General features: G+C 41.6%; 1 protein-coding gene across 2 annotated transcripts in view; it reads left to right on the forward strand.

Annotated features, from left to right (window-relative positions):
* Positions 1–16,068, forward strand: part of KANK1 (KN motif and ankyrin repeat domains 1) — a 132,045-nt gene that overhangs the window by 42,226 nt on the left and 73,751 nt on the right. The window lies entirely within an intron of this gene.

Below are 16,068 nucleotides of genomic sequence, written 5' to 3' on the forward strand. Positions count from 1 at the left end.
TATATTGTCCTCCACTAATTTGGAAAACTGATGGGGAATACACTGAATTACCCCCTAATTAGAGCAGTTATCTGCCCTGGGAGGCTGCACTGGCAGAGGCTAATTGTTACTGAATTCTCAGAGAACTTTGAGCTGCAAAAGTAATGAATTCTCTGCAAAACATGCTTTAAGTAGAACTGTGTCCTTGTCTAATGTGTGTAACCCTGATAACTAATCATGTTTTGTCCTTCCAGAAGACTCTGTTAATGATCTTTCCACAGTGAACTTGATGAGACCTTCATTGCAAAATGCAGAGCACTTTTTAACCCTTCTTCTCCCAACAACCATTTTGGCTGGCATGTGTTCATGCAGTTTCCATGCATTGTGGTGGTCAAGGCATGTTACTCCTCTGCAGTGTGTGCAGAACACAGAGCTGCAGGTTGCTCTCATGTTTTCTCCTGTTCCCTTTTCCTCCTCCCTTTTGTGCCACTCTTAATGAGGTGCTAGGGGATGGCAGCACAGATTTTCCCAGCATACATCAAAGCAAACACATCTAAGCTGGATGCAGTATAAACAAAACGTTGTTAGATATGGCAGAAGAATTACTAGGTAGGGAAAAACTGAGCTATGTTGCTTGGGAAGATGATTGAACCTCTGGCTAATTACAAAATAATTGAATGAGCAGTTATGTGTTGCCTCACTGCAAACTTTAAGTACCTGAAACATGATCTCGTTTTTGTTTTTTTTTTTTTTTTTTAGTGCTGAAATTTGCTATAAGATAGAAAATTGACTAAATAAGATTTGGATCCAGCATGATCCTGAGCTGTTCTTCAAGGTTCCTTACCCTTCCTCCTTCTGGTTTAACTTGGGATATTCTTGTGCACCTGGGAAACTGAGCTATAAAAATGCAGTTTTGTTTCTGTTGTTTTGTTTATTTTGTGCTACACAAATTGCACTCCTAAAAGCTTTCTGTAGGGTGCCTGTGGCAAAGGCAGTGCTGGCATATGAGGTTTCAAGATACAGAATGGGCTGAAGAACTCCCTTTTAAAGGTACACCATGAATGGCCAGGCTTAATGTGTCTTATATCCAAGGAATTTTCCCCAAAAAAAGTTTTGAGGCAGGTACCACTTCAAGGATCCAGTGGTTTACTTTGGAGTGAAGTCGTAAGTTATTTCAGGTTTTATTCCAGCTTTTTCTGTTTTCTTTGCCTTGACCTTGAATGTTTTGGCATTTTTTTGTTGCCTTGCCTCCACAGATGCCTCAGTAGAGGTGCAACAGCAACTATAAATTATCCCCCATGGAAAAGAAGGGTGGAAGGTAAAGATGCACATTGTTGCTTCCCAAAGATCAGAATGAAGTTTCAGATGCTAACAATGTCATCAACATGCAAGACAAATCTGGGTACAGGCACTCAGGAGTTATTTTAGCTGGATGTGGTTGGCAGTCCCTGGGGTGTAAAGGGAAAATCTGTCAGAGTTTTTTTAAAGACTAATGGTTACTATGTTGAAATATTCATCAAAAAACCTTTAAGCTAATTCTCTGATAAGTAAACCTGATAAGTAATGTTGCATTGATTTTTCTGAACCAAATTTTAAACTTAGCGTAACTTAAAAAGGGTTGGTGAAAAATATGTTTTCCATTGCACTGCTGGAATGTGTCCATGATTCCCAAAGGGTAAAAGAGTTTCTGTGCCAAATTCAACAGAGCAGCAAGAGATCTTATTTTAAGTCTGGCCTCATTGATGGATGATGGCTTGTTCTGGCCAAATTAGAAACTGTAGGAAAGAGGAAGGTATTTTTTGTGAGGTTACTCCTCTTTTGTGGGAAATGCTACCACCCTAAACTTGTCTCGCTGTCATATCACTTCAGTTTAATGGCTCCCTTCATTCTGTTTCAAATTCTGGCTCATTCTGCTTTAAAAATAATAATTTAAAAAGGCATATTTGAGAAAGATTAATGATGTTTTAATGAGACAGAGAATCCAGGTGACTGCCTTTCAAAGTCAGTAATTTGTGGCAATTTAGGGAGGAGTTTGGCTTGGTTAATGTAACTTTACAGAAGTATGCATCTCATTATTTTATGTGTCTGTATTTATTTAACTTTTGGCTGTGTATTTCACCTGTAACATTCCTTTCAGTCGTGACTGAGAGCAGACTGAGCAGGTAATCACAGGTTTAAATGCACAACAGTGTGCCTTTGTTGAGGAGGGTTAGCTGGGCTTCTCTTTTAATTGAAAATTCATGGAAGTAAGAATCAGTAATGTATTTAAAATGGAAATCTCCTTTTGTACAACACAAAACTATTTTTCTTTATGTTAAAAGGAAGGAGGGCTACTAGGGCATTGTGTCCTTTGCTAGGCATCTGAAACAATTTATGATCTACCAGTGGCCAATGAGTAATTGTTCAAACTGTATAGGAAACAGATTTTCTTTTAGACACTTAGGAAAAAAACCAGCTCAGGAGTTCAAGGAATTTTGAAGGCCCTAAAAAACCTGGAGTATACACTGGCAGTGAACTGGTCTGAAGGAGTTGAGAGAGAAGATGATTCCCTCTGCACCCGTGACCACCTCTTCTGTATCAGGGTTGCTCCTCAGAAGAAAAGTAATTTACTTAGCTCATGCTAGCTCAGCATTAGCTGTGGGGCTGACTGCCTTTACAGTGTTTTTTGAACAAGTGCTTTTTGATATAAATTATGTAAAGATTTCTGCGTGTGCTGTAGAGATGAGCAATTTCTTTTTCTTTAAATTTTAAGGTTGCTAATGCATTGAGCAACAAAAGCTGTAATCTCAGAGTTGGAAAGCAATTATTTCAGCTGTAAAAAGCTTCAGAGGTTGACTTTTATGCTTCCTCTTGTGTAGGTGATTAAGAGTTGCCTAACACAATGCTACAAAATCTTCTGTTCTTGGGTAGGGCACTTCTGAAAAGGCTGAGAGTGATGGACAGGTGATTAATTTAAGTCTGATATGAGCTGACCACAGCAGTTGTTACCCAGAGAATTCTGCCCTGAGCCTTGGTCTCCAAACTCAAATTAGTCTGTATTACTAATTCCTTACAGCACACAATGAGACCATGTGAGGGTCTGGAAGAAGGGGATAGGAAAGACATGTAGCAGATAATAGGAGTTAAGAGAGGACCACAAGCCCAAATACAGTTCCACTTGTGAAGTCTTTTGATGCAGTGTAAGGCTTGTGATGGTGAATGGATCATAGTGGGAAACCAGTCTGCTGGGAAACTTGGATATTTACATTACTTGAGGTAGAAGACTATAAACACACAAAATATTTCAGAACTAGGCTGTAAGGTGGCCAAGAAGAAAGAGATGGAGGGTCTGAAAGTTAACATCCTTCATAGCATTTCAGTCCAAATTAACACATTATGATCTATTTCATGTGTGCAGAAAATGATGCTATGAAAAACCAGTGCCCATGAAGGAGACAGAGGAGTCTGCAGCTTTATTTGAATAAAGGGAGAAAGTCCACAGGGGCATACAGTGGGATTTCTCTCTCGAGGTTTTGGAGGGTGCAGCCTCCTTTTATCCCAAACTCCTGGCCACAAGTTTCCTTCTTCATTTCCCCATTGGCTGAGGTAAAGGAAGGAACAACCTTCCCAAAGCTCCTACCCCATGTGCCCCCTTGAACCTGTCATTTTACCCCCAGATTCAGGAGTTCAGGCTATCTGGGTCCTGGAACAGGGTTAGTGTGGACCCATTTGTCTGTTACCCTAAAGTTCAGGATCCAAACTCTCTGAGTTCTGTAGCAAACTTGCAACTTGAGTTGACAGAGACATTAAGAGCCATTTCAAAGATATTACCAGCCATTCCTTCTGAAGTCCTTTACTCATCTAATTGTTTGTAAAGTTGTAGCACACATCTTTCCTATCACATGCTTATCTCCCCTTCTATTTTTTTTCTGAACAACCAAAATCAGAAACAGTTTCCAGAGGTAAAGTATCATTCTGTGTCTCAGAAGTGACTTCTAACCTTGCTCCTAATTTCTGATAAAGATGATTTAGTGGGGTTTTCCCTGCCTTTTACATGTTGGAACAATTTTCAGACAAACATGGAGAAACAGATTGATATTCTACTGAGGTAGATGGAGTACATTGTATATTTTTGGGTTTTTAAAAAAATGTAAAGTATATCAAAACAGAGGTGATGCTGTCCTTTGTAATGAACTTTTAATAGTGACTAAGACTCCTCCTCAAACAGTGAACAACTGTCTTTCATCAGATCAGGGAAGAAAAAAAAAAAAAAAAAAGGTGTTTAAAATTATGAAAGCTGTTCACTTTGTCACTAGTTTGTAAATCCCAAATGTAAGTTGTGAGAGTTTCTGTTTAGTAATGATGTGGTTAAAACTAGTTAATAGTTGGAAATGTGTTGATATTCAGTTAATTTGTATGGCCCACAGGTGTTTTTGTTTGGAAACCTCAAAATTACTATGGTGGCATTAAAGGAATTAATTACTGGAAAAGCAAAACAAGCTTCAGTAAGAACACAAAAACTTTGCAGAAGATTTTATTTGTTGTTTTGCTGCAGATGGCTCCTCCCTTATCATGAGAGAAAAGGGAAAGTAAAAGAATTTTTTTGTGTTCTGTAATCTTTTTTCTTTGTTTCCCCTGTATATTCTATAATCTGTCTCCCTGTGTTTTCTCCAGTGAGTGCTTTAGAACAGCATTCTGATTCAATAATTGTATTTTATCATTAATATTGTTGCAGCATGTTATTTTGCCAGTGTTCCCACTGAGAAGCAGTGGTGTACAGTGGATTAAATAAGTTCAGAGAACCCCCTTAAAGAGCTGTATTAATGTTCTCTCTCTCTTAGTACCCAGTACCACAAAACAAATGCAGGAAAGGAAGAGATGCAGACTTCAGCCAATCTTCTGGCATTTAGCATTTAGTAGATTTTTTCCAAAATCGTTCATGTTTGGGGCTGTCCTTCTGCATTGTTATGCTGAGGTGTGCTGAGTTTCCTCAGCCCTGCGTGCTGTAGAGACAGGGCAGCACTGATCTTGGAGAACAGCCCTGGTTGAGAGCTTTTCAATAAAAAAGGGGGATGAGAGACCTAGCAGATGGTCAGTGATCACAGTTCTTGCAAGGCTGTTGGTGTTCTTGAGCTTATCAATGAGACCTAGTAGTCATATATCCTCCCCTACTGACAACCTCATAGTTACTGCGGTTATAAAACACACACCTTTCTTCAGCACTGGACTTCACAGAGAGAGTGGCCTTGCTTCCCCCTCAAAATATTTAGCCTATGTTTTAGAATAGTATTTTTGGACTGAGTAGGTATCACTCTTATTGAGGGCAGGAAGTACATGTTTTTATTGCACAATGGTTTTGGAAGGCACAAATTGGGCTGGGCAGATGTCACAAGAAGGCAGGAATACTAGGAGAAGATTTTTCTTTAGAGAAAATGGAAAAAGAAGGGTTTTGTGTGAATTCTGCATACTGCAGACTGTCCTCCAGCAGGTTCTTCAGCTGGAGAGGTTTCCTAGTTTGAGTCAAGGTAGGATAGTTCTGCCCTGGAAAGACAGGGAGAGCAAGATAAATGCACAGTCTGAAAAGTGAGCAATGCTAATTCAGCATGCTGCTCAGAAAACTAACCTGACAAAAGAAAGATTTCTACCATGTTAGTGAAATGAATCAATTGAGTAAGATTTGTAGGGAGAGCCTGGGTAATGAACAGGACAGAACATCATGACAGTGCTAATTTACCTTAATTGTTTTCTGTTTTGATGTCCACTGTTAGGGTTTTTTTTTCTTCACACAGAGGAGTTCAGGGAAATATTGAGTGCTGGGTTTCAGTGTGCAATTGCAAAAGTCCATTTGATTCTTAAGCAATGAAGAGTGAAATGTAAAATTACTCAGTTTCATTTCAGGAGACAGTAGCTCTTAATGCTTCAGTCCATAAAAATAGTCTCTTCTAGAAATAGCCTTTCAGGCATGTCAAAGATCATGGGTGCAGTTCTCTTGCTCATTTACTGTAACCAATAAAACCTGTTATTCACCAGACTACAGATAATCTTGGGCACCTGTGATCTTTCCTTCTGTGTGATCAGGAAAAATTAGAATATCTGCACAGGCTTTTCAGGCATCTCTGTCTGAGATACTGATAGCCATGAATATATCCTTATTCTGATTCATTTCCCTCTCTTGTTTTGGGAAGCAAGAGATTTTGATCTAGTGATCTAACACAAGCAAGAGATACTGCAAGTGATCCAGCATACTGCATATAAAGTTGTGCATATTTATGAAGAAAATCAGCTTTTTCACAGGAAACTATTGGTGTGCTTTTGTTACTTAATCTGTGCGAGTCTGTTTTTGAAAATGGTACATTGTTGTGGAATTCAGGAGGTTTTGAGGTGTAACAGTTCTCAAAGTCATGAACCCAGTAACAGCTCTGTCAGAGCAGAGTGCTATCCTGTGTGTGCTCTATAGAGATGACTTCAAGGCCTGGAATTGCACTCGGAGCAGATGTGGCAGGCAGTGTCCATTAGGTGGCTCTCAGTTATGGAAAATATAGTTTCAGCTACATGCAGGATAATTTTAAAGGCATTAGCTGTGTTTGTGTCATGTCAGGCAATTAGAACTAATCAAGAGGCCATAAATTCTGACGTCAGAAGCTGGTAAGTTTTGGTATTCTGAATAGGTCTGCAAATACTGCCCTGTCTGCTCACTTCTGTCATTGTAAAATTCTGTGTTGCAGGCCCTACAATTGAGATAAGAGGGAGGAAGCATTATTGTCTTTTACAAGGCACTGCAAAATGATTACACAATTCCATTACGAAAAATTTTCTTTTTCATTAGAAACTGAAAAGGTGACAAGAGCTCTTTATGATTCCCTCTCAAGTAGAGCAAGCCTGCTGCAAAATTCTGCTGCTGCCTTCTTGTTTGTTCTTTAAACTAAAATCTGGTATAAAAAGGAGAGAGCAGGTGATACTCACACCACATGAATGTGTGGACATGCTGGAAAAACCACTGAGTGGACTAATCTGTCCCATTTCATTGTTTGGGCAATTAATCCTGGAAAATAAGAACTACAATTCAAAAACATTGGAATTACCAGAGGGACAGTTACATGGTTTATGCCTGATGACCAGACTGATTTTTTGGATGCTGTCCTCCATGCAGAGGGGACATTGATGAAGCTGCCTGTCACAGCACTGTGGGTACTGCCACAGGTGCTGCTTTGAAGATTTGTGAGAGAAGGTAAGTGAAATAATGGCTGTATGTGACACTCCTCTGTGTCCTGAGGCTGCAGCAATACAGCACAGCCACAGACTTTATTTCTTCATCTTCCAGACCCCTCCACAGTTTGGATATCTGTGCAAGCCCAGGACAAAGCCTTGGAAGCATTGACTTGCCTTGACCCTGATTCAAGCAGGACAAACAGACTTTTGGGGGGGACAGTGGAGGGACGTAGGGCATAAATCTTCTGTTGGCTCCTTGCTGTCATCTTAAAGAGTAGCCACAAGGCAGAGGAGGTGGCAGATCTGACTGTTCATCTGCCTGATTAGCAGATGAGAGGCACCCAGGGGGCCACCAGATTGGGGCAGAGTGACTGAAAGACTGGAAAGGGCTGGAAAGACTTCTCCTTTCCACAGCCAGCGAGGTGAGCTGAGGTGTGTGCAGGACTCTGGAGTTACAGACTGCTGCTGACTGTCTGGAAGGGGGTGGATGCCTTGCTGCCTGCTCTGCTCTCTGCCTTGTCTAGGAAGCAGAGGTTTTCCTAGCAACTCACATGCCAATGCACAGACCTCACTTTTTGAAGGAGAGGTTGCAGAGGAAATGGGGCCCTTTTTTTCCTTTTGGTCCACTTGTATCAAATAGCTTTCTGAAGGAAAGCAGGGCTGCTGGCTTGGGTTTCTGTAAGGGAGGAGATAAGATTTAAAAAACCTGAGATGCTAAGAATCACATATCAGTGGCAAAGTACAGACAAGCTACAGGGAATAATGTTATTTATTGTGGAGTTTGGTGCCTTACCAAGAAACAGTATGCAGATAAATATAACTGGTGTTTTTATTTCAGCCAACATACACAGTTTATATCAGATTTGGTATGCATGATTCCCCATGTGTCTTCTGTGACAGTAAACACACAAGGACATTTTAGGGAGCACTGTCAAAATGGCTTAATTTCTGCAAGACTGCTTGGCTACTCTGTCCTTATTTGATGCTCTACATAGGATATATGGAAGTATAGTAAGAGTTTGCTGTATGGCTTCAGTCATTGCAGGTTAGCAATAAACAACTGTTCCACTTGGTGGAATGTTCTTTCATTAAGAGAATTTTGTGTTAATACTAACAGTGCAGTACTTCATGCTTGAAAGCATTTTCATAAATCTCCATTACAAGCCTGTCACCAGATGCATGTAACCTAGGAAGGAAACCAAAGACTTTAGGCACACATGGATCATGAGAAAATTAGTCTAAACAGGAATGGCAGCTCTGATGTGCTTGGGTGATTGAAACTCCTGGTTTCTTCTGTGTTTTCTACAGACTCTGTCCTTAATAAAGAGAATTATTTTGGCACAGCTGTTCTAAGTTTTAGATGGCAGCAACAACAGATATGAGAGAGATCTCCATGTTGGTTTGCTGGGTTTTTTTCTTTAGGTTTTTGCATATGTATTTGCATGTCCAAATTTTGAGTAATGAGAAGGTTAAAAGTTGCATTTAAGCAGTGTCTCCATGTGTGTATATTGGCTTCTTGATGAATTCTGTCAGTCTTTCTACTGTCTCCTGATATTTATGCATAAAAGCACAACTTGCTTCCAAAGTAATCACAAGCGTTGAAACTTGGCTTTAAGGTTTCTGAACCATGGTTCACTTCACAATGAAATCATTAAAGGCAGTGATACACAGTGAGACAGTTCCCAGGGGATTCTAAGTCATCCATACCAACGCTGCCAAAAATGTTCTTTCTAGTGGGAAGAGGGGAGGGGGTGGACCTTGGCATTATTTATGGGCAACTGGGACTTACAGCCTTGAACTAGAAGGAAGTCAGAGGTACGCTGTAGTATTTGCCCTCAGTCCAGGAGCATCTGAGCAGCCTGGATCCCATCCCAGGAGTTAGACAAAGCCCTCCCTGGCACACCTGTGTGACAGCAGAGCTGGGACTGTCATGGCACTTCAATCCCTCTCCTGGTGGAGATTCCTGGTGCATTCTGCCCCCTGAGCAAAGGTGTGTCTCCCGTGAGCACAGCAGCCTCCAGTGCTTGTGGGCACTTGGAATCCTGTGTCATCCTGGAGCCCCTTTCTGTGCTTCCCTGCAGAGCAGGTCTGGAAGCCTGACAAGAGCTTTTGTCACTGTGCAGTGCTTACTGTGAAAAACGAGATTCACTTTTATGTAGATTTTAAGAAATAGGTTTAATAAAAGATAAGACAATTAGGAGATAAGGAAAAAAGCAAAGTATGGCCAGCTGGGTGACTTGGCATTTAGCCAAGTCCACAAACTGCTATTTCAGAGACTTTCTTTAAATACCATTCTTGTTGTATTCAGACCTCAATCAGTCTGTTGAATATTCATATCTTTCCATAAACCAGTTTCCATATTCCAGGGACTGTTTTGCATGGCCCCTCCTTGGGTCCGCCTTTTTAGAGCATTCATGTTTCTGGGCTGTGTCTTCATTAACACCTCCAGCTTGGGCCTTGGTCCGTGCTTCCTTCAGATGGTAGATGCTGGTAGTTGGTGTATCAATAGCAGAGTCTTCTTTACATGTTCACTGGATGTTATCCCAGCCAAACAGACAGTTTAAGCATACTCTATCACTACTACCACTATGCCTAATTTTCTTTACTAGCAGCAGAAATAAAAACTTATATCCTTACCACAAAGTTATTAATCATATAGCACACATCTTGCAAAAAGCCGACTTTATAATAGGCATTTATAACATTACCATGTCACTGACTGCAGCAGTTCTTGCTCTCTCCATAGGCCTGCTGGCCTCCTTTGGCTGCAGTGGGCTTTGCTTATGCTGTACACTCAGAAGCATCATCTCTACATGATGTTACCCACCCAGCATAGCATTTTAATCCAAATTAACACATTATGATCTATTTCATGTACGCAGAAAATGATGCTATGACAAACCAGTGCCCATGAAGGAGACAGAGGAGTCTGCAGCTTTATTTGAATAAAGGGAGAAAGTCCACAGGGGCATACAGTGGGATTTCTCTGTCAGGGTTTCGGAGGGTGCAGCCTCCTTTTATCCCAAACTCCTGAGTTTCCCTCTTCATGTCCCCATTGGCTGAGGTACAAGGAAGGAACAACCTTCCCAAACTGCCTGTCCCATGTGCCCCCTTGAACCTGTCATTTTACCCCCAGATTCAGGAGTTCAGGCTATCTGGGTCCTGGAACAGAGTTAGTGTGGACCCATTTGTCTGTTACCCTAAAGTTCAGGATCCAAACTCTCTGAGTTCTGTAGCAAACTTGCAACTTGAGTTGACAGAGACATTAAGAGCCATTTCAAAGGTATTACCAGCCATTCCTTCTGAAGACCCTCACCCATCTAATGTTTTGCTTATGCTTTTACACTCAAAAGCATCTCCTCTGCGTGATGTTACCCACCCAGCACCCGGGGTGATCCACACACTTCCTTCTCTCTCTTTAGGACTTTGCACAACATGGCTGTGTATGTTCTGTAGGATGGAGTGTCCTTGGTCAGTCTTTCCAAACTGTGCCGAATGAGTCTTCAGATCCCCTAGGAAGATGCTGTACATGAATTCATCTATTATCTGTCAGATGCTTTGCAGGACTGACAGTTTTGACCAGTGTGAAAAAATAGGATTGTTCTTGATCTAGTCTGCATTGGATTGTTTAAAAAAAAAGTTAGCAATACTGCACAGTGTTAATACTGTACAAATCATTCTGCATTGGCTTCAGTATCATATGCAAGAGTGTTAGTCTAAGTGTTTGGACAACTCATTAATTAGTCTCCTGCTAGCTTCCTTGTCTCCTAGTACAGAAACCACACTATCACTAAACTTATCACTATCACTAAAGAGGTGAGCTGGCAGAAAGGTAAGCAGAGATAAAATTCACAGGTCTGGACAGTAAGTGCAGTTCCTGAAACCCAGAGATTCATCTATGGCATTGGTGAAAAGGACACAAATGATACCTGAGTGAGAACTGTGCACAAGTCTGCTCCCCCTCTGCCTGCAGATGGCAGGTGATGCAGTCTGGGATTCATGCATGCTCATGCCATGTGAACAATTAAAAAATATGTTAAAGGCTTTACTTTTTAAATGTTAGTATATTCTGGGCAGAAAACTGCTCCAGAGGTTTGGCTTTCCTTTAGGGCTCTGCCCTTCCCTTGCTGAAAATCCTGGTGCCATGCAGTAGGTAGCTCAGCAGAGAAGAAGATGCTGCATGAAATAATCATCAAGATATGAAATGTAGAGTGAAGAAAAGCCAAGAATGAACAAAGAAACCTTCAGAAGTTCCCAGGAGTCTATGTAACAGTCGTGAGGAGGGTGAGCAGCCTCAGCAGTTTGGCAGCAGGCACCTCTGTTTTTCTCAAGAGCCAGACTGCTTTAGGATTCAGCTATCAGGGAATATCAGTGTAAATCTGCATGAGTATGCCCTGAAGGATGTTCTCGCGCTCTGTTCAACAGGATGGCCTCCTTTGCAAACACTGTTTTTCATAACATAGTGGGTATATAAATAAATCATTATAATTAGAAAGGTGTGTAGATTTTCCTCTCCATCTCAGAAAAACAAATTTTCCGTACAGCTTGCTGTGGAAAGTGAAAAGATCCTTTACTTCCTAGTCTGTGATAATCCATAGATTTGCCAGGCTTCTCTCAAATGTGTAGTTCAGGTTAGGACTAAACTCTACTTACTAAGGCCTTTGTTCCTTAGTAAAATGCCCTGCTGGTAGATGAACAACACCCCCACAAACAAGGTCTGTCTGTGGACACTTGCACAACCTGATGGAGAACTAGTAAAATATTTCCATGCCTTTGAAATTTAGTTAGCAATTATGGATAAGTTTTGGCATGTGTCTGGAGATGGGATGTAGAGCTTGTGCCTTCTTTGAAATGTTGTTCCAATTGTTTAGAAATGCAAGTGTTGGGGTTTTTTTGTGGTTTTTTTTTTTTTTTTTTTTAGAAAAGGAAAGCAGGAAGCCAGCTGTCTGGAATGCTTTCAGAAGTTGCAGGTATGCTACACTATCCTTAAGCTCTTTCTAGAGTTGCAGAATTTAGCAGGCATTTGTCCATAAAAGGACAAAGTTGAATACTTCAAAATTACATAGTCACTTAAACCACTTCTGTTAAGGCTGCCACTAGGGGAAGAAATGATCTGAAGTGGTGCTTTCCCTCTGTCATTTTATTCTGCTTTGTTTATACAGGTGTGTCTTGCTGGATCAGGTCAAGGTCCACAGGGTTCAGTCTGTTCCTGACAGTGACCAGAGAAAAGTGCCCAGGGAATATAACATAAGAACAGGGTAGGCACATGGTATATTCCTAGAATATACCACTAATTGCTAGCAATTTGTAGTCCAGCACTTTCTTAAGCCACAAGAAGGTATTTGTTTGTTTCAGTAGCCTCTGGTGGACAAATACATTGTATTTTTCTTCCATCTGGAGTTTTTAAGTATAGGTGACTTTTAGCACAATCAATAACATCCTGTGGCAAGGAGATTCGTGAACTAAGTTTTGTGAAGGCACCTAATTTTTATTTTTGCTTTTTAGTCTTCCTGACATCCCCTAGTTTTTGCAAGCCTGGGGAACATTTGCTTCCTGTAAATCTGTTCATCGTTTTTAAACCACATATTTAATGTCTTTTTAATTATGGAAGTTTCTTATTTCTTCTCACATGAAAAAAATCATAGAATATCCTGAATTGGAAGGTACCCACAAGGATTATTGAGTCCAGCTCCTTGCCAGGCACAAGACACCCCAATAATCACACCATGTGAGTGGTGGCCTGAGAGTGTTGTCCAAATGCCTCTTGAACTCTGTCAGACTTGGTGCTGTGACCACTTCCCTGGGGAGCCTCTTCCATTGCTCTGGATGAAGAACCCACTTGGTTTTCCTTGCTGCCGTCAAAGGCTTCTTGCTAAACTGTAAAAATATGATTGTGTAACTTCTAGATATATTTCTTTTGTCTTCCATTTCGAAGTATTTTGAGCATTTCTAGCACTGAATAAGGAGGAGTGGGGTAGGAATCAAGGAGATCCTGTTCTACTTGTGCATACAATAGCAGAGATTAGGGATTTTACATATTTAACAAGACATGCTTGTTTTTTTTTCATAGCATTTGGTAGTCATGTTTTACTGTGAGAGAGAAGGAAACTCTCTGACAGTGAAATTCCTCTCCTTCCTTGCAGCTCAGGTTTGATTTCTTAATTGCCATATCATCAGCAGCATCACCACTCATCAGCTCTGCAGATGGTGAGACCTGAGTTGCCAATCTGGTGAGCTGGCCAAGGAGTTGCCAAATCCTCCTCTCTCCCAGACCAAAAGACTGTTTCCCTTCCCACCAGCTTTGTCACTGATCAGTCTTTCAGTGGGACTTGTTTGCAGGATAAAATGTCGCTGAGGAGTCTGCTTGGTGACCTGAGTGCTTTCCCTCCAGGTTGGGACCTGGTGGCCACTGATGGGCTGTGGCTAGGCTGGGGCCAGGTGCAGAGATGCAGGTAAAGTCTCCTAAATTTACTGTATCAGCTGACCACTGTGACCTTGAGAGAGACTAACAGATGACCACCATGGCCTCTGCAACTGGCACAATTTAGTGTCCTGACTGCCTTCAGGACAGCTACTCCTGTCCTTTAGTTACCATGGTGTCTTTGACTGGGTCATTAAGATACTTCTTCCTAAGTCCACAAAGGTGAGGGTTGGGGGATTTTTTTGGATAAAGGCTCATCTGTAGGTAATAGATTTATGCAGTTTTACACAAAGCTTTTCTGTTGCTGAAGGGCAGTAGAAGGGTAGATAGAAGTGACTGGTGCCTTGTCCATACAACAGCAAGCTGTAGTCTTTTGGTCACAAGAGTGACAGGATTTACCAGGCAGCTGTCTGTGCCATGGACTGGCTTACTTTTCTCTGCACTACAATCCACGCCCCTGGGAGCAGACTCTGTCCTATTACCAAGCAAAAAAAGCCTTGTAATTCCACTTGAAAGGAAGGTGCCAGACTGGGGCATGTCCACTGACTGCTGATCTTACCTCTCTGAGCTGTTCAGCTGTGCAAGTGAGCTAAGTGGCACAGAAAGCAACTGCTTTCCATGGTATACAAATACTTACATACTCCATGGGATCCTCTCCAATGATTTTTAAGAGACAGCAGAAAAACCCTCTAATATCTGATAAAAATACAGAGTCTCCTTCAGACTGTGCCAGTAAGTTAGCAAAGAATTAGTTCTTTTAAGGAGCTTTAGACTCCACACCTGTGTGATTTTTGGAAACTGGTGGAACTTACTTCTTTATAACAAAATTGGAAGAAATTTCCATTGCTTTCTGGGATGCTGTTGAGAGAGTGACCATCACTGGGTCACTGCTCTCAACATCTCCAATCCCAAGGCGGGAAGTAAACTCATGCAGAAGGCTTGTTCTAAGGAGAGCCATTCTTTCATAGCAGGAAAAGCACTCTGATTTCTCACGGTTCCTGAGCAATGCAACAGTCTTATTGTCCTGCTCAAGAGACATTCATAGGGAGGCTTATTTAGACACCAGGTATAATTTTTTGTGACTAATTCGGTGCATAGTAAAAATACAAGTGAGCAGGCTGCTGACCTAAGGACTTTTTTCACTATTACAGGTAGTTTTTTTCTAATGCCAGACAGAGGAGGGCATTAATTTGTCCACAAACATTCCTGCTTTTCATACAGAAAATCTCAAAATACTAAAAGCTAGATGCATTCAGGGTCCTGCAAAGGCATCACTTTACCTCCAGTGAAATGCAAGCCTCATGGATTATAAATGCCATGTAATTTGGGCATATCATCCAGGAGACAGGTTTCATCATTTTCCTCATCAGCTTTATAAGCTGGTGGAGAAAGCCAGCAGGCTCCTGCAGTGGATAACTTGGAGCATTCACTAAGTTTTGACCCCATCTCTTGGGAGAAGCTCCATCTCTTCCCCTCCTGGACAGAGGAAGGTCCCCACACGGTGAGGGGGAGCTAAACATTGGAGACACAAAAGCTCCTTGGTCAGGAACCAACCCATGCTTGACACTGTGCATCTTTTTTGGGTGCTAGACAGTGATGCCTGCAGCAGCCAGACTCTGTGCCTGGCTGGCAATATTATTTCCTTCCTCATCTTGCTGACCACAAAGGTGGCTATGTAGCCCGTGCAAACCCCTCAGCATCCCGTGATGACCTGCCCTGGCACGGTGTAGGGCACCAAGTTATTGGAACCCTGGAGGCTGAGAATTTCCAGCTTTCTGTGCTAAAAGGTGCTGACCCTCAGGCAAGCACCGCATTTGACTTGAGGCTGTGGAACAGGCTTCCAAAACTGAGTGATAGCACTGGGGTTGTGGGTGTGGAGTTTGAATAGTATTGTGTGATCTCACAAGATGGAAAACTTAAATATAAGATTTTAGTATATAGTAATATGTGTGAATCAAGATGGAGGGCATTGGGTGTTGTCTAAGTCCTTCTTCTTCACCTTCTTCTTCCCTCTTCTTCATGGGTTTAAGTGGTTTTCTGTAATTGGGTGGAAAGATCTGCATTGCGGGCCTTAAGTGGTCATTATTGAGTGACATACAAAACATAAATAATACAGGTGTCACCTCGTTATTGGAGGATTATCACTTAAATAACTTAAGAAAGAGTTAAAAGCACCCCATTTTACCTCGTTTCTCTAACTTACTAGTTAAAGCTCATGCCTAGTGAGACTGTAAATAGGTAAGATATAATAAACAACCAAGTGCAGACTCAAAATCTATACGTCTCCCGTGTCTTCATCCTGACCTTGGCAATGGGAAAAAAGAAACCAGAACTGTAACACAAGTGACCAGGGCCATGTCCCCCATCCCTGCCTTGCTCCCCAGCAGGTAGATGGGCAGAAATTGACCCAAGGTGCTGCTCCCTGCCTTACCCAGCTCACTCCTGTCCCTCTGTGCCCTCGGCAGCAGCGGCTCATCCGC

This window comes from Sylvia atricapilla, chromosome Z, assembly GCF_009819655.1.
Source record: "Sylvia atricapilla isolate bSylAtr1 chromosome Z, bSylAtr1.pri, whole genome shotgun sequence".
NCBI lineage: Eukaryota > Metazoa > Chordata > Aves > Passeriformes > Sylviidae > Sylvia > Sylvia atricapilla.